The sequence below is a fragment of the Sciurus vulgaris genome (genome assembly GCF_902686455.1).
Source record: "Sciurus vulgaris genome assembly, chromosome: 16".
In the NCBI taxonomy this organism is placed as follows: domain Eukaryota; kingdom Metazoa; phylum Chordata; class Mammalia; order Rodentia; family Sciuridae; genus Sciurus; species Sciurus vulgaris.
This window is the reverse complement of record NC_136477.1, coordinates 73,867,042-73,893,822: the sequence shown is the minus strand read 5'-3', so window position 1 is coordinate 73,893,822 and position 26,781 is coordinate 73,867,042. Positions and strand designations below refer to the sequence as shown.

Here is a 26,781-nt window from a genome sequence, read left to right as displayed (position 1 = left end):
TTCTCTCCAGCTTTACTAGACCTTGTTATGGGAACAACTTCTCAGTTCTTCCACCCCTGGTGAGGAATTATTGACTTCTGTCATCTTTATGATATTCACTGTCATGTTCCAGATTCTGCAACATTTTATATCATATTAATCTCATTTCAGTACTCATGTCTTTTTGTTATTCTCTCATAGAAGAACCCACCCCCAGAACTTTACTATCTGCTCTTCCCCAACCAGACTTCGAACTTGAACCCCTCGATTGGCCGGATTTTTAAAAGGGAAATCCAAACTGCTCGCCCCATGCTGCCCCCTTTCATCTTTGAAGCAGCCAGAATGATTGGTGCCCCTTTCTTTTCCTCACAGCAGTTAGGAGTTCCTAAAGCAAAAGGGGGGAATGAAGCCAGAATTAAGGACAGATCGTTAGTGTAGAAATAGGGGATCAGGTCAAATTGAGGAAATGAAGCCATGAAGCCATCTGCCTCTGGAAGTTGGAGATTGTTCCTGGAAGAATGGAATGTCAAGGATCTCCAGAGCCCATTGATTACCAAATTTACCTGCCTTTATCAAGGACTGCAAGCATGGAGCTGTTAATTAATGCCCCCTGGGCCCTTGCCTGGGTGAATCACCTTGGCCCTCCCCCTGCCCATGGCTTCTCACTTTATGTAAAACCAGGCCTAGTCAATTAGGCAGGATGGAGAGATAAGGGGGGGAGAGAACTGGAGAACAAAAGAGACTTTAATCTATAAAAGATGTAGGTTGTGCTCACTTCTTGGGACTTTAGAACATCAGCCATGGCCCACTTCTTCCTCCCGGGATAAGTCTGTATTATTACCTTTAAATAAAACCTGCTTAATATGCTTGCCTTGGTGTGCTTCTCTAGTGTTCAGTCTTCAACATTAGTAGGAGCAGAACTTGTCATCATTAAAAGGCAGTATCACTATGTTTACATATTCTATGTAAATCAAGCTGAAATGGTAAGAAACAAGGTTGAACAGCTTCAGTATGACCTTAAACATGGAAAATGTCTGACTCAGGATTTTTGGGTCTGAAATGTGAGTCTCAATATGGGAAATCAAAAACTGTTTTCTATCTTAACTGTTTCTTTCATAAAGAATTCTGCCTCATGGTATATGTATTATATCCCTATGTTTAATCATCTGGGTCCATTCTGTAATGTACAAAGCTGCTCCCCCATCCATCAGGTACAGCAATTTTGACTGCCTCCCAACCACTTGTCAATCTGTGAACATCCTGGCTAGCTATTGGTTCATCAGTCAGCTTGCAGGTATCCTTCTCTGATATTGGTCCTCTGTTAGCCCAGTGGAATTCAAGTGTTTTACTGTAGCTTCCCCACGAACTTTTCTCATTCTTCTGTCTGTCCTACACACTTTTCTCTATCTTCCTGGCTTTCCACTCTCTCTCACATGCGCCCTTTCTTTTCCTTTCTCTTTTCCTCCCATTTTCTCTCTTATCCTGCAGGGAGACACTGTTTGCTTAATAAACTCCCTTATGTGATTTCCCGTGTCTGGCGTGGTTTTGTGGAAATTCCTTACATTGGTGCCGAGACTTGGATGGGATCTTCCACTGTCTCTCAAGGGAGTGGAACCCCATCAGACCCCCAGTACCCCCAGATACGGCCCCACCTTCCATTCTGCCCGAACACTCTGCTCTGCATTTATCACCAGACTTCAGGTTGGTGAGTTTGCCGGTTTATCTGCTGGGTGGATTCCTGATTTTATGGTGGAGATCTCTCTCACAGTTGAGGCTCATCTCGCACTCATGCACTTGTCTTCGAAATTCCTGAAATCAGGTCCTCAACTCTTATCGGCTTTTGCCTGACCCTACATTGATTTTTGTGTGACAACACGATCAGTGTGCTGCCCCTCATCTCCAGCCCAGTACTTTGGCCTCGGGATGCCCTGGCCACAGACTTGGCTGCATCAGTCCCCACCATGGAATTTGGACCCTCCAACCTGGCAAATTCCACCCTGGGAACCCTTTGCCCAACCCCAGTACTTAAAGCCATCAAAATCCGTTTGTGTAATGGCACACAGCTTCCGTGAGCGAGAGGGCAGATCGAAAGGGATTCCTTATTTTCAAACCTTTTCTTTCTCACTTATTAGCTCTCCCTGCAAGATCAAGCACCTCCAAACCTAAATTAAAAGGACCTAAGCATCAAGTTTCTGCTAGAACATATTAGCCCCTTTCAGATTCAGATCTCATTCAAGGCTTACATTGAAATGTAAATGGGGAAGGCGCTGTGGGAAACCAGTCTGAAGCCTAAAGAAAAATGTGTCCATTTTAAATTTCTCCTGGGCTACAACTCAGAATACTTTTCTCCTTTCAACTTTTCTCTCCTTCTCATTTTCTCATGCTATAATTAATGACCATTATCATTTTTCTTCTAGGACTTTTGTTTTTCTTAAATGCTATATTTTTGAGCTCACAATTTTGATCCTACATACCTAGGTTAATGATTTTTGATCAGTTCTTTTTATCCAACTCTAGAGTTATTTTTGAACATCTGTTACATTGCAATGCAGATAAACACTACAAGGCCTTTACTTTTGTGTTAAATATAAGCACGCATAAAAATTAAACTTTTAAAAATGGATCCAAATATTTTTAATTCACATGAATCTATGTTTGCTAGAACCTCTACTAAATGTTGTGTTTACATTCCTGATAAACTAGACAATGTTAAAGTTCCCAAATAAAGGCCTTGTCCTCTCCAGCCTTTGCAAGGCCTTTTTATGGGAAAAACTTCTCAGTTCTTCCACCCCCTGGTGATGAATTACTGACTTCTGTCATCTTTATGATATACATTGGCATGTTCCAGGTTCTGCAATATTTATATTGTATCGATCTCATTTCAGTACTCATGTCTTTTCATTCTTCTCTCATAGAAGCACCCATCCCGAGATGCCTTTACGACCTGCTCTTCCCCAACCAGACTTCTACCTTGGACCCCTCAATTGACTCAATTTATAAAAAGGGAACTCCAAACTGCTTGCCCCACACTGCCCCCTCCAGCTCAAAGAAGCCAGAATGGTCTTCACCCCCTTTCCCTATAGCAGTGAAGGAGTTCCTAGAATTAGAGGGGTAAATGAAGTCAGAATTGGGGACAGGCAGTTAGTGTAGAAATAGGGGATCAGTCAAATCGAGACAATGAAATCCATGAAAATCATCTGCCTTTGAAAGTCTGGAAGGAGAATGGACTTTTTACATCTCACCTGCAAAACCAACCCCAGTCACTCAGGCAGGAAGGAGAGAGAAGGCTTCAAAAAGAACTGGAGAGCAAAAGATTTTCTTATAAAAAAAGAAATGGGGAAATGTAATGTATAAAGCTGTTCAATCAGGTACAGCCATTTTGCCCACCTCCCAACCACTTGTCAATCTGTGAACATCCTGGCTAGCTATTGGTTCATCAGTCAGCTTGCAGGTATCCTTCTCTGATATTGGTCCTCTGTTAGCCCGGTGGAATTCAACTGTTTTACTGTAGATTTCCCACCATCTTTTCCCATTCTTCTTCTGTCTGTCCTACACACTTTCCTCTATCCTCCTGGCTTTCCATTCTCTCTAGCGTGTGCCCTTTCTTTTCCTTTCTCTTTTCCTCTCATTTTCTCTCTTACCCTGCAGGGAGACACTGTTTGCTTAATAAACTCCCTTATATGATTTCCCATGTCTGGCATGGTTCTGTGGAAATTCCTTACACATTCAAATACAGTAAAATGTCTCACAAAATATATATTATGTTAAATGTGAAAACCATATAGCAGCACCCAGAACAAACTCTTAAGATTCTTAAAGGGCCAGTAGGTACCTGGCTCCCTATAAAAGTGAAAAAAAAAGTGGAAAAATTACCTTCAGTAACTTTCATGCAGGAGTCACTAAGAATTTAAAGCACTGGACTAAATGATTTATCAGATTATTAATAGCTGATATTGTTGGTTTGTGTGGCACCATTACCTCTGTCTCTATGGTGGTCATAGCCTTCAAACAAGAGGTCCAAAGAACATATTACCTTCAGCAATTTCATAAAAATTATAATGAAACCCAGCAAACTCAAGTACATATTGAACAGGAAATTCTGAGTGAGGTCCTGAAAGTAAAAAATCTGTTATATGGCTAGGGAAACAAATAAAAGACTTAGAGTAGATTCAGAGACTTCAATGGCATTATAATATTACTCACTTTTGTGTTATTAGATTTCCATACAATTACACTGAGATTTAAAAGCAGAGTGTACACCATCATCTAATGGGACTTGATAATTTTTATAATGTTTCTTTAGATGTGTTAAAAACAATCTCAGATCCTGGTCATAGTTAATGCCAAATCCACTACTTTTGATAATGAAGAAATTTGGGGAAGTGTAGCTGAATGTATTTCTTCCTTTAACACTTTTAGGGGCTTTTCTACAAACATAAATGGATTATTAATTTTAACTATACTGTTAATGGTATCCCTATTCTTGTTTTGCATAGTTTTTCAAGCAGGATGGAAATGACTAAACCACCAATGTAAGGCCCCCAAAAAGGAAACCCCAACTCTGTCCCGTGGATGGACGGCAACCCCAATCAACCGCAGGAGGCGTCACTTGATGCAAACCGCAAGAGGTGTTTATTCCAGCGCGCTGGAACCCAACTCGAGGAGTCGAGTCCCTAGCAGAAAATCTTGTAGGTTTATAAAGGCAGAAACCACACATTGGGAGGGGTCGCACATGAAAGGGAAAAGGGGGACAAAGCTGCAGGGAAATTTCAAAGGGGGTCTGGGTTTGCTGATAACATACAACATGTTTCACAATGTTTTACAACAGGGCGTAGATTCTGGTCAATAGTTTCTGGTAATCATTCTGTTTGATCACTATCTGGCTATCTGGCTCAATTTACCCTTTTATTCTCTGTTTGGAGCTTTTTCTTGGAACAGCTTTAAGGGCTTTGTTCCCATTCCTGGGAAGGTGACCTTAGGGAGTTGAGATGACTGGGAGGGTGACCTTAGGGAGTTAAGATAACTGGGAGGGTGACCTCAGACAGCTTAAAAAAAATGTCCATTCTTTCATTTCCCCATTTTCTTTTCTGGTAAATTCTAATCATGGAACTTCTGTCTCTATATACTCTTCTCCAAAGCTATTTCCTTGGTGGAGGGACTGGTATTATTGCCTGAGCATTAGTACCTGTACAGCACTTATTCTTTCCCTGATGAAGGTGACTAGGTGATTTCAGGCAGGCAAGAGCCCAGGGGGCGGGCCACCAATTAGCAGCCCCTTGTTTGCAGTCCTTGATAAATAGTCCTTGATAAAGGCAGGTAAATTTGGTAATCAATGGCCTCCGGAGATCCTTGACATTCCATTCTTCCAGGGGCAGTCTCCAACTTCCAGAGGCAGATGATTTTATGGCCATTTCCTCGATTTGACCCGATCCCCTATTTCTACACTAACTACCTATTCCCAACTCTGGCTTCATTCCCCCCTTTAGCTTTAGGAACCCATAACTGCTTGTTAAGGAAATGAAAAGGGGCGTCGGTCATTCTGGCTGCTTCGAAGCTGAATGGGGGCAGCGAGGGGCAAGCAGTTTGGAGTTCCTTCTTTTTAAGAAATTGGGTCAATCGAGGGGTCCCAGGAAGAAGCCTGGTTGGGGAAGAGCAGGTTGTAAAGTCATCTGGGGGTGGCTGCTTCTATGATAGAAGAACAAAAAGACATGAGTACTGAAATGAGATTAGCACAAAGTAAATGTTGCAGCATCTGAAATATGCCACTGAGTATCATGAAAATGACAGAAGTTAATCTCTCACCAGGAGGTGGAAGAACTGAGAAATTGTTCCCATAACTAGGCCTAGCAAAGGCTGGAGAGGACAAGGCCTTTATTTGGGGACTTTAACATTGCCATAGATGTCCCCCAAAAATATAGTTAAGCTACTTAATGTCATCTGATTTTGTAAAATATCCCTTTATTGGTATAAAATGTGTTTACTAGAGATCTCTATACTTCTGTTACTTACAAATAGATAATCATACTGGCAAACATAGATTAAGTCTACCTGTGTAGCGTAGGAAAGTCTGCAGGCCTTAAACTGACTAAAAACTTCTGACTCTGGCAGTTTCTCTGATAGTTATCAGGCTACATCTTAAGTTACATTTAACTATTATTTCCTTTAATTGCCCAAGAATGGCTATATTTTGGTTTTAACTGTTTTGCTGGGTATCTAAGATCAAGCTGGTCAAATTGACCTGGTTCCTGTCTTGTTAAAGAGTCAGCTGAGTCCCACAGGGGTCACTCATAGAGAACTTAAGAGCGGCTCCTTAGCTCCACCAGTGACTTTGGTTAGGCAGGGTCTCTTGATGGGGTGACTTCCTTTAGAAACATCAAGGGATGTTTCCCCTTTTCCATGATCCTCCTCTGCAGCAGATGCACTGGATGATTTTTCATCCTCTAGTCAACAATCTCCTTGATCAGGAGGTTTTGTGACCCAGAGTTGCAACGCTCCTTAGAGAAGTTCTCTTATTCCCTGGGTTCAGGCTAATGTTGAGGGCAAGACCCAAATATGGACTTTTCTTGACCTCTGTATTTAACTCCAATTTCTAAGTTTGATCTTAATTATCCAGCAAGCCAGTCTCACCAGTCATAAATTAAGAGTAATGGGCTTTAACTTTAATGTCCATAACTTTACAGTTATCTACCCTTTAATCTAACTGGAGTCTGCATTAGTACTGGAAGTTACCACTATCTATTCTATAGGTGATGGCTTATTATCACAAGTTACCTAGGTTGTTTGTTCTTGGAGCAGCTACTTCTGCAAAACATTAACAGGTAACAGTTTTACAAAATGAAATTAGCAAGAGTAAAAATATATTCAGCTTGTATAATAGCTATCTTGAATTTCGATTGAGAAGTACATTCTATCCCCTATTTGAGATCACAGTACTTTTACAACAAGAACCAATCTTTTGACTATAACTTTAAATAAGCTGAAGTCTGACTTATTTTGGAGTCACTCTAACATGCAGTAAGGTGGGAGGCAGAGCCTTATCTCAGGTAAGGCAGGGCTCTTTCCAGATCTTAAGTGTTCTAATTCTGATGTTGATCTTTGCTTCTTCCTTAAATATCATTAAGTAGTTTACATATACTGTTTCCTGAGTCTATATAAACTTTATAATTAACACAATTTAACATAGTATCTAAAACATAAATCAAAGAAAGGCTGAGAGAGCTTTAAACTTTCCTTTTGTGATTAAGTGGCAAAATGTTTTCATGTTTCTTTTATATTTCACAATATTAACCTTTAAACAAATCAGACTCTAATGTTTAGAAATACATTTACATTTGAAATTCTTTATCCCAGTGTAAAAAGTAACAAATTTTACACATTCCCTATTGATAGCAGGTCCTATAATAGAACATTAAATGATAGAAATAAATCCCCAATAAAATTTACTCTTTATAAGTTTAAGATTACCATTACAGACAAGTTTAATCTGGAGGATAGCAGAGCTTAATAAATTCCTTGCTTTAAAAACTTGTGGTCCTGAAAAATATGAACACATTTAATATACAACTAGTGACCATTTCACAATTACCTTGACACTTTTATCTTACCAATTTTAGTTTTTAAAGAAAAATGTAGACTCTGTAACAAAGTACAATACTCTATAATAGTTGTTTAACCATAATTGTATACACCCCAATTTTTAAGACTAATTGTTCTAAAGAATAAAACTTAATAGACACAAAGTTAAGAGTAAATTAGTGTTTCAAATCCTTGTCATTTTACCATGTCATTCTACCATATAAATTAAACTTTGGTTTATATCAGAACATTAGTATTTCACCTTAGGAAAAAAAACTTCAATAGTTTTAGCTGTCTCACATACATATAACCAACTTAGTTACACACAAACTTGTTGAAACTTGCCCTTTACTTACACAGACTTTCTTAGCACTTACTTAGACCCTCATGTATTTCATCACACAAGCGCTTTCTTACCCAGAAACATTTCCTAATTCCTTTTACTAAATATATTTCCATAACCAGAACCTTTTATTTTCTCTTTCCTATTCGTTGACCCCTTTTTCTTCACATTCTGAAACAACTCTTTTGAAATTTCTGAATTTAGATAAATTACTCTATTTTAATAAGATTAAATATTCTGTTGTTTATAGTACTCTAATTGAAACACAGTTGAAACTTTTGGGACCCTTTATATATAGAATTGCACTTGTTAGGACATAACTCTTAGTAACCATGTTTTTAGTTTAGTGATGACACAAATCAAGTTTAAACCCTTTTATTTACCAACCTATGAAAACACCAATAATGTTTAAGTATGATACCCCATGGAATTTAAGGAGTTAAAAGTACTCGATGTTATTTAACAATTAGCATTTTAACTTTGTAAATTAATCAGATGTCTCTACAAACACATTAGAGTAATCCCATACATGTTAACTCTAATTCACTTATTCTGTAAAAAAAAAACCAAGATATCAGACAAGTGTCCTGTACAGTATTTGCTGTCTCTTTCCTGTTGAAGAAAAGTCCTAGAAACAATTGATATTAGACATTTTATTAACATCAATATTTTATTAGCTTGACCACCTAGAGACTTGCAAGTTATTTTCAAAGACATTTTACTCTTATTAGTTTACCCAATTTGAACCTCTTTTAAATCACGTGAATTAAAAGTATTTGGATCCATTTTTAAATTTTAATTTTAGGAGCGCTCAGTTTTGATACAGACAAAACATGACATCAGACAGCACAACTTACAAATAACACAAAATCAAGCCCTTGTAACTTTATAGGTGAATCTCCATTGCAGTGTAACAGATGTTCAAAAACTCTAGTTGAATAAAAATAGAACTGATCAAAAAATCATGAGCTCAAAAAAACATATAATTAAAAATATAGCATTTACTTTGCTGGAGTTTTAAAGACTCTTTTTACCTTTTCTTTCCCTGGGTTTGAGACTGGTCTCCTACTGAGCCTTTAGGCTTCTTTTATTTATATTTCAATGTAAGCCTGGACTGAGATCTGGAAGCATCAAACAGGTTTTAACAGAAACTCTGTGTCTAAGGCATTTTAGCCATCTCATCCGGACAGGTTGGATGTTAAAATTATGAGACCTTATTTTTCATTACTTTTGAGACTGAAGCTACTTTGCTAAGTTACCCTTCAGGGCTGTCAGGAGGGGGAATCCAGAGAAGGAACCTTTGGGGTCCACCTGAGAGTAGCCCGTGCCGAGAACCCCCCAGTTGTTCCAACCCTTCCTCCACCTCCGCCACAAACACACAACAGAACCAGAACCAGACGGGCGCCAATCTCTGATCCACCAATTGAACCCCATCAGCGCCCTTACCGACGGAGACTACCAGGCGTCCCTGGCTCTCCTTCTACTCTTAGGGCGTCCCCCACGGCCGCAACCTGTGGCCCCCCAGGCACATCTACCGGCCACTGTCCGGCCCCTCTCACGAGTCACCGAACGGCTGCCACCGAAACCGACAGCGTGCTCACAGAACCAGACCAACTAACAAAACACAAGACAAAGACAGACAACTTCGGGGTACCCCTTCTTACCTCCAAGGTCGACTCCGTGGATGAGGGGGGGCCATCTTATCCCTGACGAGCCCCCAAATGTAAGGCCCCCAAAAAGGAAACCCCAACTCTGTCCCGTGGATGGACGGCAACCCCAATCAACCGCAGGAGGCGTCACTTGATGCAAACCGCAAGAGGTGTTTATTCCAGCGCGCTGGAACCCAACTCGAGGAGTCGAGTCCCTAGCAGAAAATCTTGTAGGTTTATAAAGGCAGAAACCACACATCGGGAGGGATCGCACATGAGAGGGAAAAGGGGGACAAAGCTGCAGGGAAATTTCAAAGTGGGTCTGGGTTTGCTGATAACATACAACATGTTTCACAATGTTTTACAACAGGGCGTAGATTCTGGTCAATAGTTTCTGGTAATCATTCTGTTTGATCACTATCTGGCTATCTGGCTCAATTTACCCTTTTATTCTCTGTTTGGGGCTGTTTCTTGGAACAGCTTTAAGGGCTTTGTTCCCATTCCTGGGAAGGTGACCTTAGGGAGTTGAGATGACTGGGAGGGTGACCTTAGGGAGTTAAGATAACTGGGAGGGTGACCTCAGACAGCTTTAAAAAAATGTCCATTCTTTCACCAGGAGAATACAATTCCTAGGTTAATCATGCTTGCTATGCTGCAAAGAAACCAGACCCCTGAAAACATGGGAAAAACATCCTAAATCTGATTGGGCATTAATTAAGAATAAGTCCTCATTTATATTACATGCCAAAGTCATTTTCTTAGCACTAAAAAATAAGTTAATCTTCACCTTTCATGCTAGTATTGATACCGCCATTTAATGGTGACGAGTTCTGCTCCTTCTAAAGTTTAAGATTGAACACTAGAGAAGCACGCCAAGGCAAGCATATTAAGCAGGTTTTATTTAAAGGTAATAATACAGACTTCTCCCGGCAGGAAGAAGGGAACCATGGCTGATGTTCTAAAGTCCCAAGAAGTGAGCACACCCTACATCTTTTATAGGTTAAAGTCTCTTTCGTTCTCCAGTTTTTTTCCCCCCTATCTCGCCTTCCTGCCTAATTGACTAGGCCTGGTTTTGCATAAAGTGAGAAGCCATGGGCAGAGGGAGGGCCAAGGTGATTCAGCCCGGCAAGGGCCCAGGGGGCATTAATTAGCAGCTCCATGCTTGCAGTCCTTGATAAAGGCAGGTAAATTTGGTAATCAATGGGCTCTGGAGATCCTTGACATTCCATTCTTCCAGGAACAATCTCCAACTTCCAGAGGCAGATGGCTTCGTGGCTTCATTTCCTTGATTTGACCTGATCCCCTATTTCTACACTAACTACCTGTCCTTAATTCTGGCTTCAGTATTATTCTCATAACATTAGTAAGTTAATTCATTTTTATTCTGTGTGCTACAATTATTTCCCCTAACCTAACAGAACTAGTTAATCTTCATGAACTTGTATAATGTTTTTTCTTTCCCCTATTTTCGTTTTACTTACTTTCTTTCTTTCTTTTTTTTTTTTTTTTTTTTTTGGCAGTACTGGGGATTTGAACCCAGGGCCATGTGATTGTGAAGCAAGTGTTGTGCCCAGTGGCTCGAGACCCCACAAAGAAAACCAGAGACCACAATCAATGCAAGCAACAAAGAGTCATTTATTAGCAATCTTGAGCCTGGTCCTCCGGGCACTCGGTAACCCGGTGACACTAAGAGGCCCTGAGCCTTTGTTCAGCAGGCTTTTATAATGAAAGGCAAACAGTTTTACAGTGTTCTTTTTAATTGGTTAACATTTGAACAGCTAAACATTAGTCCTCCTCTGGTTGGGTCCTGCCAATCTATTTGATTCTCATTGGGTCCCACCAGAACTGAACGGTCCTAGAGGAAGAGGGGAGGAGGGAAGGGGTGGACTATGCAAGAGATGAGTCGGAGTTAGGCCCCCTGTCCTTGATAGTTAAGGTTTCTAGGCAGCTGCACATTTCTCAGACAAATATTTCTTAACAACCTCGATAAGCATGGGGGCCCAGCAGTCCTGCTTGCACTGTATTGGCTTTTGAGGGTGCAGTGGCAACTGCCTGCATCCTGGTGATTAAGACAGTTAGCTGCACAAATATCACCCTGTTCTCAACACAAGCATTCTACCAACTGAATTATATCCCAAGCCCTAGTTTTAATTTCTTAATAAAGTAATCAGTTCAACAACAATATCTCAGAAACATCTCAGGGCATCTCTCCTTCTGCCACTCTGATCTTCTGGAGCAACATAAAGAGAACTGACATTAATCAAAATGGCTTCAGAACTTACCACACACATTCCCCTCTGCATGACCCCTATATTAAATTTTAAGACTCTAAAAGAAAGTTCCCTTTCCTATGTTACCCCCTCCCAGCGAAGACAGAATTAAAGACAGGCAGTTAGGATAGATGTGTGAATGGGTCAAATGGAGAAAATGGAGGCCAGTTTGAATTCCGGAAATTGGAAACTGCCCCTGGGGGATTGGAATATCAATGTTTCCAGAGTCCTCTGTTTACCAAGATTATTGGCCTTTACTACTCCTTCCAAAATGTTGCAGAAAGTAAGTTGTTAGTTAATGCCCCCTGGGCTGCTTCCTGCCTGAACCACTCCATTTGGTTCTTCCACCTGACCATCTGCTTCTCATATTTTGACCATCCCACCAGCATCTTTTAGGAAGGAAGGAGATAAAGGTGGAGAGAGTAGGATAGCAAAGAAAACTTTAGTCTATAAAAGTTTCCAGGGGCTGAGGATATAGCTCAGTTGGTAGAGGGCTTGCCTTGTAAGCATAAGGCCCTGGGTTCAATCTCCAGTGCCACAAATAAAAAAAGAAAAAGAAAGAAGCAGGGTGCTTTCACTATCTTGGGAGAGAGGAATACTGACAAAGGCCCCCTTCGCTCTTCCGGGAGAAATTTGTGTTACTACTTTTAAATAAAACCTGCTTTATATGCTTGCCTCAGTCTGCTTATCTAATGTTCAAACTGCAACATTTGAGGAATCAAAGTTCATCAACAATAACCAGCAGTATCACCAGCACAAAACTAGATACCTTAATGTCCAATTTTCCCTTTCCTTTCAGAGTCTAAAATTTGGATAAAAAAAAAAAAAAGTCCAGAATGGTGAGACCTGAGAAAAGGGAATAAAAAAGAAAGCCATATATTGAAAGCTTTCCCAGTTCATTTTTCCCAATGACAGAACAATCCCTAGAAAAGAAGCCAAAGAATAAATCCTTTCCCAGCAACAATACATTGGGGGACCATGAAGGGAAAGACATAAACACTGAAAGCTGATCCTCCCAGAGCCTCCGCTCTTTACCAAATAAAAATATTGCCCGATAAAAAATTTCATATTCTCAAAAACCTGTTTCCTGAGTGCCCAAGCTGACTGCTGAACATAGACCCTTCCAATTTTGTCCAGTAAAACATCCCAAATTTCTGAGTGTCCAAACTGACATGCTCATTAAGTCACCTTGAAAGAATGGACATTTTTTAAAGCTGTTTGTTTTATCTCAACTTCCTAAGGTCTCCCTCCCAGTGACAGGAACAAAGCCCTTAAAGCTGTTCCAGGAACAAGCCCCAAACAGGGAGTAAAAGTGTAAATTGAGCCAGATAGCCAGATAGTGCTCAAACAATAGGATTACCAGAAACTATTGAGCAGAATCTACGCCCTGTTGTAAAACATTGTGAAGCATGTTGTATGTTATCAGCAAACCCAGACCCCCTTTGAAATTTCCCGGCAGCTTTTTTTCCCTTTTCCCTTTCATGTGCAACCCCTCCCGATGTGTGATCTCTGCCTTTATAAACCTACAAGATTTTCTGCTAGGGACTCGACTCCTCGAGTTGGGTCCCAGCGTGCTGGAATAAACACCTCTTGCGGTTTGCATCAAGTGACGCCTCCTGCGGTTAATTGGGGTTGCCGTCGATACATGGGACAGAGTTGGGGTTTCCTTTTTGGGGGACTTACAACCTCTCAGAATAACCTGTATAAACCTAGTTCTCTCCTTTTTTCAGTGGCTCATTTTCCACTAAGATAGTGGGTTCATCAGAAGCATGAAACTCTGTTTCATTTTAAACAAATGATTCATGAAGTTTGCATCCATCTGGCCTGGTCTTTTTATGCTAACAGAATCAACTGTGTTTTATGTTTTTTTGTTTTGTTTTGTTTTTGTTTTGGTATTGCTGTTTCCTTTGTTTCTTTGTTGTAGGTCCCCAGGAATCCAACCAAGGACCTCTGGCATGCTCAGCAGTTTGTGCATGCTCTATCACGGCTGAAATGATCCCCAACCCCTAGCCATCATGTTTTTTTCTTCTATAGACATCTAGCTCTGGCTGAGGAAGAAGAAATGGAGCAGTTATCCAAGCATCAGGGGAAAAGGAGGGATGGGGCTTCTTTCTGGTCCTTTCTTTTTTTGTTGTTTCTGTTACTGGGCAATGAACACAGGGACACTTTGCCACTGAGCCACATTCCCAGCCCTTTTTATATTTTATTTTGAGACAAGGTCTCACTAAGTTGCATGGGGCCACACTAAATTGCTTAGGGTGGTCTTGAACTTGCAGATCTTCCTATCTTCCTTAGCCTCCCAACTTCCTTGGAAAATAGGCAGACATAGGACACCATGCCTGGTTTGGTCTTTTCTTTTTTTTTTTCTTTTTGTTATATACTGTGCTTGAAGCAATGAGTGGGGAGACACTACTTTCACCCTTCTTATCTGATCAAGTTCCTCAGTCTCAACCATGCCCCAGATGATGTCTCTGGTCACTCTCTCCTGCCTTTGGCAAAGAATCCTAATTCCATTCTGTCATTTAAGTCAGAACCCACCCTTACCTCCAGGCCCAGCCCACCCCACATCCCAAGAAGTTTTCTCTGTACCTGTCACTACCAGAGGTCAAGAATAAAACACTTGGGCAGGGGTTGTGGCTCAGTTGTACAGCACTTGCCTCACGTGTGAGACACTGGGTTTTATCCTCAGCACCACTTATAAATAGATGTATAAAATAAAGATCTATCAGCAAATAAATTTGAAAAATAATACAACACTTCTCCCTGAGACAGTGGAATGAAGTTCTTAGGGCCTGGGTGCGGTTGAAAGAGAAAAAAACAAAAAGGACAAAATGATATTTTTCTTCAATTATTTTTTTTTTTTTATGGAACCCAGGGGCACTTGAGCACAGAGCCACATACCCAGCCCCATTTATTTATTTATTTGTTTATTTATTTATTTATTTTTTATTCATTAATTCATTTACTTAGGGTCTCACTAAGTTCCTGAGGTTAACTGAACTCCGGAGCTCCTGCCTCAGCCTCTTGAGTTGCTGCACCACCATGTCACCCATGACAGGCATGTGCTGTTTTCCTGGCTGCACATATATCAAATATTTATAATAATGATGCTTTCTCTAGTAAACATCAGGCTTCAATAGACCATATGTAAAATGACCCTAGCCTTAGTATTTTACTAGGCAATCTACAGCAAATGCTTAGTATATACACATTGGGTGCATGTGAGATTCAAGAAAATGATTATTCATTGGTTTATTTGATTTATTCTTGTTAAAGAAAATACAACTGTATAAGTGAAATAATTTGTGCTGCTGTTCTGAGTGAAGTACAAAAAATTTAAAAACCACAAACAAGATGATTTTGAGATTTTGAACTTGGGTAACACATATCTGGTGCATGTTACATGAGAGATATGCACAGAACACACACACACCTCTTTAAATCTACTAATTCTAAAATCTAAGTCAAATAGCAAATTAATTTTAGGTAAAATACATGCACAACATAGGTGGAAAATAAAACTTTCTAAAAAAATGTAGCTTTCTGTGTTGAGATATTTCAGTGTTGTGAGGACAGGAAAATCATCATAGATATGAATGTCAGTGATGGTGGTACAATATGGTGTTTTTGTTGTTATTTATTTGGGACTTTTTTTGGCAGTGTGGGGTGAAGGCAGCAAATCAAGTGCCTTCCAGTTTGTTGGGCAAGCTCTACCACTGAGCTTTACCCACAGTTCTTTGGAATGTGTGTTTGCTAGGATTGCAACTCAGCAGTAGAACACTTGCTTGACATGTGTGAGACACTGGGTTTGAGTCTCAGCACATTTAAAGATAAATAAAACAAAGTTATTCTATTGACTACAACCCAAAAAAAGAAAAAATTCAAGAGGGCCGAGGTTGTAGCTCACTGGTAGAGCTCTAGCTTATGTGTGAGGCACTGGGTTCAATCCTCAGCACCTCATGAAAATAAAGCTTAAAAAGTGTGAAGAAATACAACATTAAAAAATCTTTTAAAAATTAAAGCAATGACACTTTGTATGGAAGGAAGAAAAACCATAAAGTGAGTACCTTCTGCAACTCAAGGAGTCTTGAGGTATGCCTTCTCAAAATATGCTCAGATTATTAATTATCTGAAGCTGCAATCACTGGAGCAATTGTAAATTTAAAAAGAGCCATGGGGCTAGGAATATAGCTCAGTAGCAGAGCACTTCCCTAAAATACACCAAGCCCTGGGTTGAGTCCCCAGTACTGGAAGGAGAAGGAAGGAGTGTGAGAAAAAAATAAAGAAAAAGGGCCATTTGTCATGCCTCATTTTTCCTACACATGGTAAGTCATGAACAGGATGTCCCTCATGTAAACAAGAGCCTTGATCTATAGCTTTCTCTCTCTCTCTCTCTCTCTCTCTCTCTCTCTCTCTCTCTCTCTCTCTCTCTCTCCACCCACACATACTCTCGTGTTGAGGCAGGAGAAAGGGTTAAAATGGACAGACAGTAAACTTGGCTTCTAGAGTGCAGTTCTTTCTGCAGTAGAACTGAGACACTGCACGAAATCAAGCCTCAACAAGGTTAGGTCTACTCCGATGTAAGGAGAAGGAGAAGAACTAAATGATAGAGATGATACTGCCAGTTTCCAGTGATGTGTTCTGTGTAAGCTGCTCCCCCGCCCATCAGGTGCAGGAATTTTCCCCACCTCCCAATCACTTGTCAATCTGTGAACATCCTGGCTAGCTACTGGTTCATCAGTCAGCTTGCAAGTATCCTTCTCCAATATTGGTCCCCTGTTAGTCTGGCAGAATTCAACTGTTTAGGGATAGCTATCACCCCATCTTTTCTCTCATGCTTTCTCTCCCCCTGACTCTCTTTCTTTCTCCTCCTTTCTCTTCCACTCTCTCTAGTTCATGTACTTTCTCTTTTCCTCTCATTTTCTCTCTTACCCTGCAGGGAGACACTGTTTGCTTAATAAACTCCCTTATGTGATTTCCCGTGTCTGGCGTGGTTCCGTGGAATTACTTACATTCTGTTTCCTCAAATCTTGAACTTTGAACATTAGAGAAGTCCTCTGAGGCAAGTGTAGAAAGCAGGTTTTATTTTAAAAATAGTAAAACAGACTTGTCCCTGGAGGGACATATCTTGTGTCCTGGTATTCCAAGAAGCGAGATCATCTTACCCCCTTTATACACTTTAGATTTGCTTTATTCTCTGTCTTCTTTCCCCTTATCTCTCTCCTTCCTGCGTACATTACTAGGCCCAGGAGATGACAGAGGGATATCCAAAAAGTGAGAAGCAGATGGGCTGGGGGAAGGGCCAAATGGAGTGAGTCATGCAGGTAGCAGTCCAGGAGGCATTCTCCCCATCTGCTCAGCAGGTGCTTCATTAACAACCTTCTGGAAGGGGCAGTATAGTCACATAATCTTGGTAATCAAAAGGCTCTGGAGGCAGTAATATTCTAATCTCCCAGGGGCAAGGGCAGTTGCCAACTTCCCAGACACAAACCAGCCTTCTTTTCAAAATTTGACCTGATTACTATTTATCTACACTGACCGCCTCTCTTTAGTTCTTGATTCAGTGAAGTATCTGCTGCCTTGGTACCCAGACAATGACCAAAAATGGGGATGACAATAACCTGACAATGTGAACTGATTTCCTCTGTCACCTGACAATACAGTGGGTGGATGAAGAGCTCCTGGATGCTGAGTGCCTTACCTGGGATTGGGTAGAGGACTAACTCTCTACTCTGTAAATCCATACAAACCCCTACTGGATTGGTGGATTGATATATCAATCATCATTCCCTGGGGTCCTTCTTTTGGGGCCCTTCCCTCTTTGGGAGGACTAACCTTCTTTCTATTATGCTAACAAATCCTGTTAATTTGCTTTTACCCTTGTGCCCCTGGATTTCATTTTTCAAATTTGTGAAACAAAGAACCCAAGCCCACGCTCCATGCTACAACATTGACTTCTTAGTAAAGTACCTATAAAGTTCCCATCTAGTCAGAACCTCTAAAGGTGAGGACTTCTGCTGATGACTAAAAGTTTTGGTTTCTGTTTAATCTGTCACTGGCAGAAATGTCTGTTTGTTTTCACCTCTTTTCTAAAAATGGGAGGTATAAATGGAGCTACGTACTCAGAAAGAAATACTTTATTCAGATAATTTAAAGACAACCCACTCTACATTCAGAAAGTGAAATCTATATTTTTCTCTGAGGTAAACATCTGCTCCCTGATGCCAAGGACAAGTAAAAGATCATAAAATGCTGGAAAAAATAAGCAACAACTTGGGTAGTTGCTGTAAAAAATCATTTTCCATGTATTTTTTTAAAATTATAAAGTATTTTGTAGGAAAGAATGAAATGTTTTAACAGTTTAAAAAAGATTAAAATTTTATAAACAAAAACAAAATGTGATAAAAATGGGGGCTGGGAAGAAAAGCTTAGTGGGATATCATTTGTCTTGGTCTACGTAGGCCTGAGGCCTTCCCTGGGTTTAATCTCTGGGGTATGGAGGAGATAAAATAAAGGCAAAGGCTGAGGATGTGTGTACCAGTGATCTACAGTATTTATGGAGTATGCACAAGGCCCTTAATTTCTTTGTTAGCACAGCATCATAAAAGAAAGCTTTCAGTCTTTTTTTTTTTTTTTTTTTGCTATGGTGACAAAAAGTTCTGACAAGAACAATTGTAGATGAAGAAAATTTTATTTGAGGGCTCACAATTTCAAAGATTTTTAGTCCATAGAAGGCTGGCTCCATTCTTCAGGGCCCCAGGTGAAGACTAAAATTATTGTGGGAGAGTGTGACACAGGATCAGTTCACATGATGGTTCTCAGAAAGGAGAATGAGAGGGAGAGTGAGAGGGACAGGGAGAGGGAGAGAGAGGGGAAGAGGGAGAGAAGCAGGAAGGGAGGGAGGGAGGGAGAGAGAGAGAGAACTCACTTGCCACATATAATTAAACACACAAAACCACACCCCAATTTCTACCTCTTCCAGCAACACCCTTCCACTTCAGTAATCCCTCTCAGATCAATTCATTGATTGGGCTAAGACCGTCATAACACAATCACCTCTCCTCTGAACCTAACATTCTAGCATTGTCTCACATGTGAGCTTTGGGGGATACCTCATATTCCATAATAAAGAAAGAGAAGCAAAAATAAAATAAAATAAGGCAATAAAATCTTATGGATAGGTGAGATGCTTGAGATTGCAAAGGACTTACTATTTTGGCATATCAAGTGATCACAAAGACAAAAATACACTTCTGGAAGCTGTTTAAAATCCATCTATCAGTCTCAGAGTACCTATAGCAACTGCAATATGTGTGTGTGTGTGTGTGTGTGTGTGTGTGTGTGTGTAATTCAGGAAACTAAAAAGGACCCTCCCCCCACAATAAAAGGAAATCAAGATAGGTATTACCCTACCCAAGGCATTCAATAGATCAATATGTCTAGCCAAACTCCTTTCTGAATTTTTTTCCCCTGTGAGGAATGAACCCAGGGGTGCTGTAGTACAGATCTACATATATACCCAGACCTTTTATTTTTGATTTTGATACAGGGTCTCCCTAAATTTCTGAGGTTGATCTTGAACTTGTGATCCATTGTTTCAGTCTCCCCATTTACTGGGATGACAGGCCTGCACCATCACACTGGGTTCTCCAAACTCCTTTCTGCTAAAAATTATACAGTATTTATTTCCTGTGTTTCCTTTTAAAACTGTTGCTGCTGGAGACCAGAACCCAAGGTCTCACGCAGCTCGTCTGAGTTCAGTCTGAGTTCAGTCTGAGTTCTTCCACTGACTGCTTTCTTCTCCCAGCCCTCCTCTGTCTCTTTGAGATAAAAACTCACCCCCTCTCCCATTTTTAACCTAATAAATGACTTGTTTGAAAATGAATAATTTACAGGGTGTGGTTCTCAGTGGAGGTTGTGGAGAGGAGAGAAAAAGGTTAAAAGGATATGTGTGTCCCAGAATGAACCCAATAATCAGATGTTTTAGAGGGTTTTTAAAGGAGCCCAATATCAAGTCACTTTGATTAAAAACTGACACTTGGGCTGTTTCTGAGGCCTCTGCTTTCTCTACTGATTCCCATCACCTTTATAAGTTACCAAACTCCTGTACATGTCTCATGACTAATTTTTTTTTGAAGGTAGTACCCAGGGCCTCCAGCTGACTAGGCAAACACTACCACTGAGCTCCTTCCCCAGCCCTTGTGACTACAATTTTAAAACAAACAACAATCACAAGATCTTTATTTCCATTGTAAGGCCCCCAAAAAGGAAACCCCAACTCTGTCCCATGGATGGACGGCAACCCCAATCAACCGCAGGAGGCGTCACTTGATGCAAACCGCAAGAGGTGTTTATTCCAGTGCGCTGGGACCCAACTCGAGGAGTCGAGTCCCTAGCAGAAAATCTTGTAGGTTTATAAAGGCAGAAACCACACATCGGGAGGGGTCGCACATGAAAGGGAAAAGGGGGACAAAGCTGCAGGGAAATTTCAAAGGGGGTTCTGGGTTTGCTGATAACATACAACATGTTTCACAATGTTTTACAACAGGGCGTAGATTCTGGTCAATAGTTTCTGGTAATCATTCTGTTTGAGCACTATCTAGCTATCTGGCTCAATTTACTCTTTTACTCTCTGTTTGGGGCTGTTTCTTGGAACAGCTTTAGGGGCTTTGTTCCCATTCCTGGGAGGGTGACCTTAGGGAGTTGAGATGACTGGGAGGGTGACCTTAGGGAGTTAAGATAACTGGGAGGGTGACCTCAGACAGCTTAAAAAAATGTCCATTCTTTCACCATCTGTCTGTATTCTCACCTGTATGCATATGTTTGTGGTATGTTTTGACAGCACATATATTTTAGATGTGTTTGTAAATTGTCTACATCAGACCAAGTTAACCTAGTGAAGGATTATGGAAAATAATATTCCTACAACACATCTCCCCAAGAAAAATGGAGGGACAGTGTGGCTAGGAAGGAGGGAGGGGAAATCAGCCAAACATTAAACCTCTTCCCGAACACCCTTTGCCAATAACAATGGGCCCTGAGGGGATAAAGCAAACTTTCATCCTTTCCCAGGCTTATCCCCAGCATCTTCACCAAATGCAAATATTTACCCCTTCCCAATCCCAGTGCATCTTGAAGAAAGGAGGCAAAAACTGAAATTCTGGGCCCTGGAATTTGACCTTCCCCCATTGCAAATTAGCCCTAAATGAAGGCACAACAAATATTAAAACTCTGGGAAACAATGAATGGGTGGGGATGGACAATGGGCAATATTTGAGTAATCATCCCTTAGGATCTGGACTCTCATTTTCCCAGATAATGAGTTTCAAACTTTACAACTACCTTCCTCAGTTAAAGTTTTAACTTGTACAACTAACCCTGATTGTTCAAACTGTGTCCACAGTCTCCAGTGAAACTATAAAAACCTAGACACCTTCTGTGACCGGGGTGGGGGGCAACTCCTTACCCAGAAAATAGGCCCTCCAATGGCTGATGGATGGACTTCACAGCAAAATGAAGGAAAACTTGCTGATCTGAGAGGTTTGTTTCCTGTATTCTGTCTCTGTCATTTGTGGACCAAGAGCTTACACCTAGCATGCTCACTGAAGGGTTATGAAAATATATTCCTGCAAGACAGTCTAGGAAAAAATGGAGGGACATTGTGGCTTGGGAGGAGGGAGAGGAATTTAGTCAAAATTAAACCTCTCCCAGTATATCCTTTCCAAGTAACAATAGGCCCTAAAGAAAAAAAACAAACTTTGATTCCTCCTGGGTTCATCCCCAGCATCTACACCAAAGCAAACACACACCCCTTCCAAATCACAATGGGTCTAGAAGGGAGGAGGTGAATACTGAAATGCTGGGTCTTGGACTTTTACCCTTTCTCATTGCCAATGAGTCCTGGAAGGAGAAAAGCAAATAATGAAGCTCTAGAAAAAGTGGATCCCAGAGGAAGATAACCAGTGAATACCTAGTTCTGAGCTTTACCCAGTTGCAATGCATTTCAAAGATTTTACAACAGCCTTCTTGAGTTAAAATTATAACCTGCACCATTAGGTCCCTGACTCTCTGACTAGCACATCTGCTGTCTCCAGATTAATTAACCCTCATTGCAAACTGTAAAACTTAGACTTATTCTATAACCTTGGGGGCATTTCCATACCCAGAGAATGAGCCCTCCCATGCCTGATTGATGGACTTTGCTGCAGAATAAAGAAAAGCTTGCTGATCCATTTGCGGTCTGCTTCCATCCTGATTATTTGTATTTTTATTATGGTGACAAAACTGTATTGGTTATTTCTGCTTACACTCACAAATTGAAAAATTGACACTGATGTTTCTACAGTGTATGCACTTTCAGTAAACTTTTGTAAATAGGAATAATATTAAAATAGTATTAGTGTTCTCAGCAGGATGTGGTGATCTATACCTGTGAGGAGCATTGCAAGTTTAAGGCCAGCCTCAGCAACTTAGTAAAAACCTGTCTCAAAATAAAAAGAGCTGGAATGTAGCTAAGAGGTAAAGTGCCCCCAGGTTTAATACCCAGTACGCTTCCAAAGAGCATTAATGTTCTCAAAGTAAATGTTTCATGTGTGTGTGTGTGTGTGTGTGTGTGTGTGTGCGCACGCATACACATATGTGAGTGTCAGAGGTGCCTAGGATCACCCCAGGGATTCAACATGCAATAATAAGATACTCTGCCACTGAGCTACAACACTTTGCCCTGGTCAGGTTTATAAACATTAAATACCATACAGCATACAGAAATATAACTTTTCTCTTAGTTGTTCAAAGTTACTAAAGTTGCGAGGTTTTTAACTAAAAATAAGAAAATTAAATCAAATCAAATGGATATAACTTCAAGGAGTTAATAAAGTTACTATAATTATGCTTTAGAGTCACACATTTTGAGAGTTACATACTTAGTCTGAGTAAACTAAGTGAAATGATGAATATTCAGGGACTACCTATGTCACTTTCAAATAAGTTCAAATGGTAAAATTATAAACCCAAAAGTGAATGAGATGGTGAAGACCTCATGTATTCAGCCAAAGCTTTATTCAGCAGTGAGGTCAGGAGTCAGATGGCTCACTTACTGGGCAGAAAGCTGCTTCAGATTACAGGGGAGGTATGGGTTTGTATATGTTACATTGGGGGTGTCTTACTTTTTGAAAATTTAACAAGTCATGGCCCACTTGTTGCAAGCATTTGGAACTTATTTCTTTGGGGCAGTCCAGTGTTTTACAGGACAGAGATAGAAGGCTAAGTGTTCAGAGTCCAGTACTCATCTGACTTTCATAGGTCAGTATATTGCCATGGGGACAAGATCAATAGGTTCCATCCAGCATGTACTTCCTCTCACTGATAAAAATGCAGCAAGGAAAGGAAATGAGCTTGTACAGCTTCCAAGTGGTGGGATTCAGGGTAGAGCTTAGGGATGCTTGGACTCTTAGCCCAAGAATTATGGCTAATGCTATCCAAAATACAAAGTCCCCAAAGATAAAAGTGACTGGAGGTGACAAAGTGCAACACAGTCTGCCCCCCAGACAGTCTGAGACCAGAAGAGACAGGCCCATGAGAAAAATAATTTAGGACCCCATGACAGCACTGGACAGGCAAAGACAACTTAGAAGAAAGTAGGCTCAAGTGAACTGCATGTTCGCTGGGGATGGCAGGTTGCCTGGATGGGCATATAGGTAGCAAAAGGAGAAAGGTTCCAGGAAGAAAGTCGGTTGGCTGTCATAGAACACCACATTTTCTGCCCTTTATAGTGTCTATGACTGTGCCCCAACCCCAAGGTTGATCTTCATTCTTTTCACTCTCCCAGAAATCACCAAAGTTCAATATACAAGGAGGTATGCAGTTGAGGTCTGCTAAATGTATGAGTTAGTTTCAAGCAACTAATCTTCACCACAGAAGATTTTTGTGGCTATCTTAATCTGATTTTGTTAAATGTTTAATCAAAACCCACATTATTTACGTCTCAAGTCTTGTTATTTCAGTGTACTGAAATGTTGCTAAAATGTTGATCTGCTTTTCTCTCTCCTCTCAGACACACACACACACACACACACACACACACACACACACACACACACACAACCTTATTGTTGAATGTCCAATGAATTTTCAGGTTTCTATGCAGTAACTTCTCCAAAGTCCTGTTCTACTATGAACGCTGTGATTTTTTTTTTTTTACCAAGTTGTCAGACTATCCAAATTCAGCTGCCCATTAAACTAAAGGTCAAATGAGTAAAGTCCTTGGTTTCTCAGAAACCAAGTGTGTAAGAATAGAAAAAAATCTAGGTTCCAAATTCCCCACAATTTTCCAAGACATGCGGCCAGAGCAGTAGCATGGGGTGGAAAAGAGTTTCCCAGTCAGTTCAGGTTCTGCCCCCAAAGAACAAGGATTCTTCTAGAAAGAATCATATCACAAGATTTTATGTGTGGGTATGTATGTATGAATATACACCTCAAAACTAAACATATGATGTAAATTAACCCCCCACACAATGTTTGTGTATTTTGCATTTGTGTTATTTATATAAAAATAAATGGAAAAAAAATACCTGTAATCTCAGTAGCTTGACTTTGGAGACAGAGGCAGGAAGAAGATTGCAAGTTTAATGTCAGCCTCAGCAACTTAATAAGGCCCTAAGCAAGACCCTGTCACAAAAAATAGAACATGCTGTGGATGTGGCTCAGTGGTTATGCACTGCAGGCTCAGTCCCTGGTACCAAAATAAATAAATTAAAAGGGAAAATACAAGAATAAACTAAGACACTGCTCAACAAACTACAATGTGTGGCATTTATCTATACTTTGATCCAAGCCAATTTTTTTTTTTTTTTGCAGTGCTGGGGATTGAACCCAGGGCATTGTGCTTGTGAGGCAAGCACTCTACCAACTGAACTATCTCCCCAGCCCTCAAGCTAACTGTTAAACAGAAAGGTACAATAGTAAGTAAGATGTAAATAATGAGGAAGTTTTATCCTTTACAGCTACATGTTGAAACTGTCAACCATGCAATCCAGAGGTAGTGATAAATACTGAAGCAGGGGATCAGGTACATGGAAATATATCACACCATGCTTTCATGTATGTTTGAAAATTCAGGTGATGAAAAATAAAGCAATAAACAAAGAAACAGCTCAGAATGCAGCAGTGTCTACAGAAGGATTGGTCCAGGGCATCCTGGGAGATATGACTACTCCAGGATTCCAAGTAAGCAGGATTGACCATGTCCAAGTAATGGATTTGTAGTCAAAATGCCTGGGTCCTACCCTGGTCCTGTTCTTTCTAGCTGAGTGACCTCAGACTGGTGACACATCTCACTGAAGCTCAGTTTCTTATCTATGCATGGGGACATTCCACCCAGCCCATGTGTTTGAAAGGCTCTGTGAACTACAAATACTGGTGTTATAGGTGTTATCAGTTACATAAACCCCTGTGTAAGCATACTGTGACAGAAGCTATGATTCAATCATTGACAAGGAGTGTTGTTGGCTTGATTAGAATACAACTCAGTCACTCCATAGAAACAGTGAACCTGGGAAAAGAGTCTCTTATCCAGCAAACATGGGAAAATTCCAAAGACACTGCAGATGATAAGCCACAATGAGATATACACAGAATAATTTCAGCTGAGAAGAGAAGAAATCATAAGACATGGTTGTGAGACTTTGCCTTCTGAAGAAAATATTTATTACATCCAAGGAAAGACAACATGAGCTCACAGTCTGCACCTCAGAGCACTGTGAACAGGTCAACATAACCAACAGAGCTTTGAAGTCAGACTTTGGGCTCTCTATCCTGGGTTCATCACTGGGCAAAAAATGTCCCACCTGAGTATCTCATCATCTGTAAACTGAGAAATACCATCACTGGCAGAATGGTCTGGAGGATAGGACATGAAGATATGAGGGTGTTGGAACCATCCCTAATATAGAGAAAGTGCTCAAGGCCAGAGCTGTCCCCATCAATACATGACTATGTTTTAGGTACATACCCCATGTATCATGTCAGGAGGTATATGATGATATCACTCAGTCCTATTACTAGGGATGCTACTCTTGATTCCTTGTTTATGAGGCAAAGTAGACTTCTAGGTAGATACCATCATATTAGGAATAAAGATGGTCATTTAAGGAGAAAGGTGTCGATTCATAAAAGCACATAATAATCTTAAACATTATGCTCCTAAAAAGTGCCAAATATAGCTTCTTCTCACCCAGCCCCACCGGCATGGTTTTCAGGCATTTTGAAGAGGTTGGCCAGGTAGCCTACGTCTCCTTTGGGCCTCATGCTGAAAAGCTGATTGCAATTGTAGATGTTATTGATCAGAACAGGGCTTTGGTTGATGAACCTTGCACTCAGGAAAAGAGACAGGCCATGCCTTTCAAATGTGTGCACCTCACTGATTTCATGCTCAAGTTCCCTCACAGGTCCCACCAGAAATGTGTTCAACAAGCCTGGCAGAAGGCAGATATCAGTACAAAATGGGCCGCCACAAGATGGACTGAGAAGATTGATGCCAGAGAAAGGAAAGCCAAGGTGACTTATTTCGATCATTATAAAATCATGAAGGCAAAAAAAATGAGGAACAGAATAATCAAGAATAAAGTTAAGAAGCTTCAGAGGGCATTAATCAAGAACAATGCAAAAAGAGTTCTACAAAAATACCACAGAGCAATGTTTGCAACAACTGCATTGATGAGACCTAAATTCTGCATGTATATCAAATGTAAATAAGTGTATGAATAAACAAAATTTTAATATACACAAAGAAATAATCAGTACTTAAAATGGAAAAAATGAATACACACATGTGAAACTTGAAAAGACACAGCAGCACTCTCTTGCAAACTGAAGGCAATAAAGGGGGAGCAGGAAATTCAGGGGGGAATGGATACATTTATTATCCTGCATGTTCTGAAGATTCCTAAGGGCACAAGCTAAATGTGTA

At 40.5% G+C, this 26,781-nt stretch overlaps 1 long non-coding RNA gene across 1 annotated transcript in view; it reads left to right on the top strand.

Annotated features, from left to right (window-relative positions):
- Window positions 1-1,669: 1,669 nt before the first annotated feature.
- LOC306646633 overlaps window positions 1,670-26,781 on the top strand; it is a 39,215-nt gene continuing 14,103 nt past the window's right edge. The window contains exons 1-2 of the long non-coding RNA XR_013759904.1: window positions 1,670-1,684; window positions 2,898-3,119. This is a non-coding gene — a long non-coding RNA (uncharacterized lncRNA). The remainder of the gene's footprint in view (window positions 1,685-2,897; window positions 3,120-26,781) is intronic.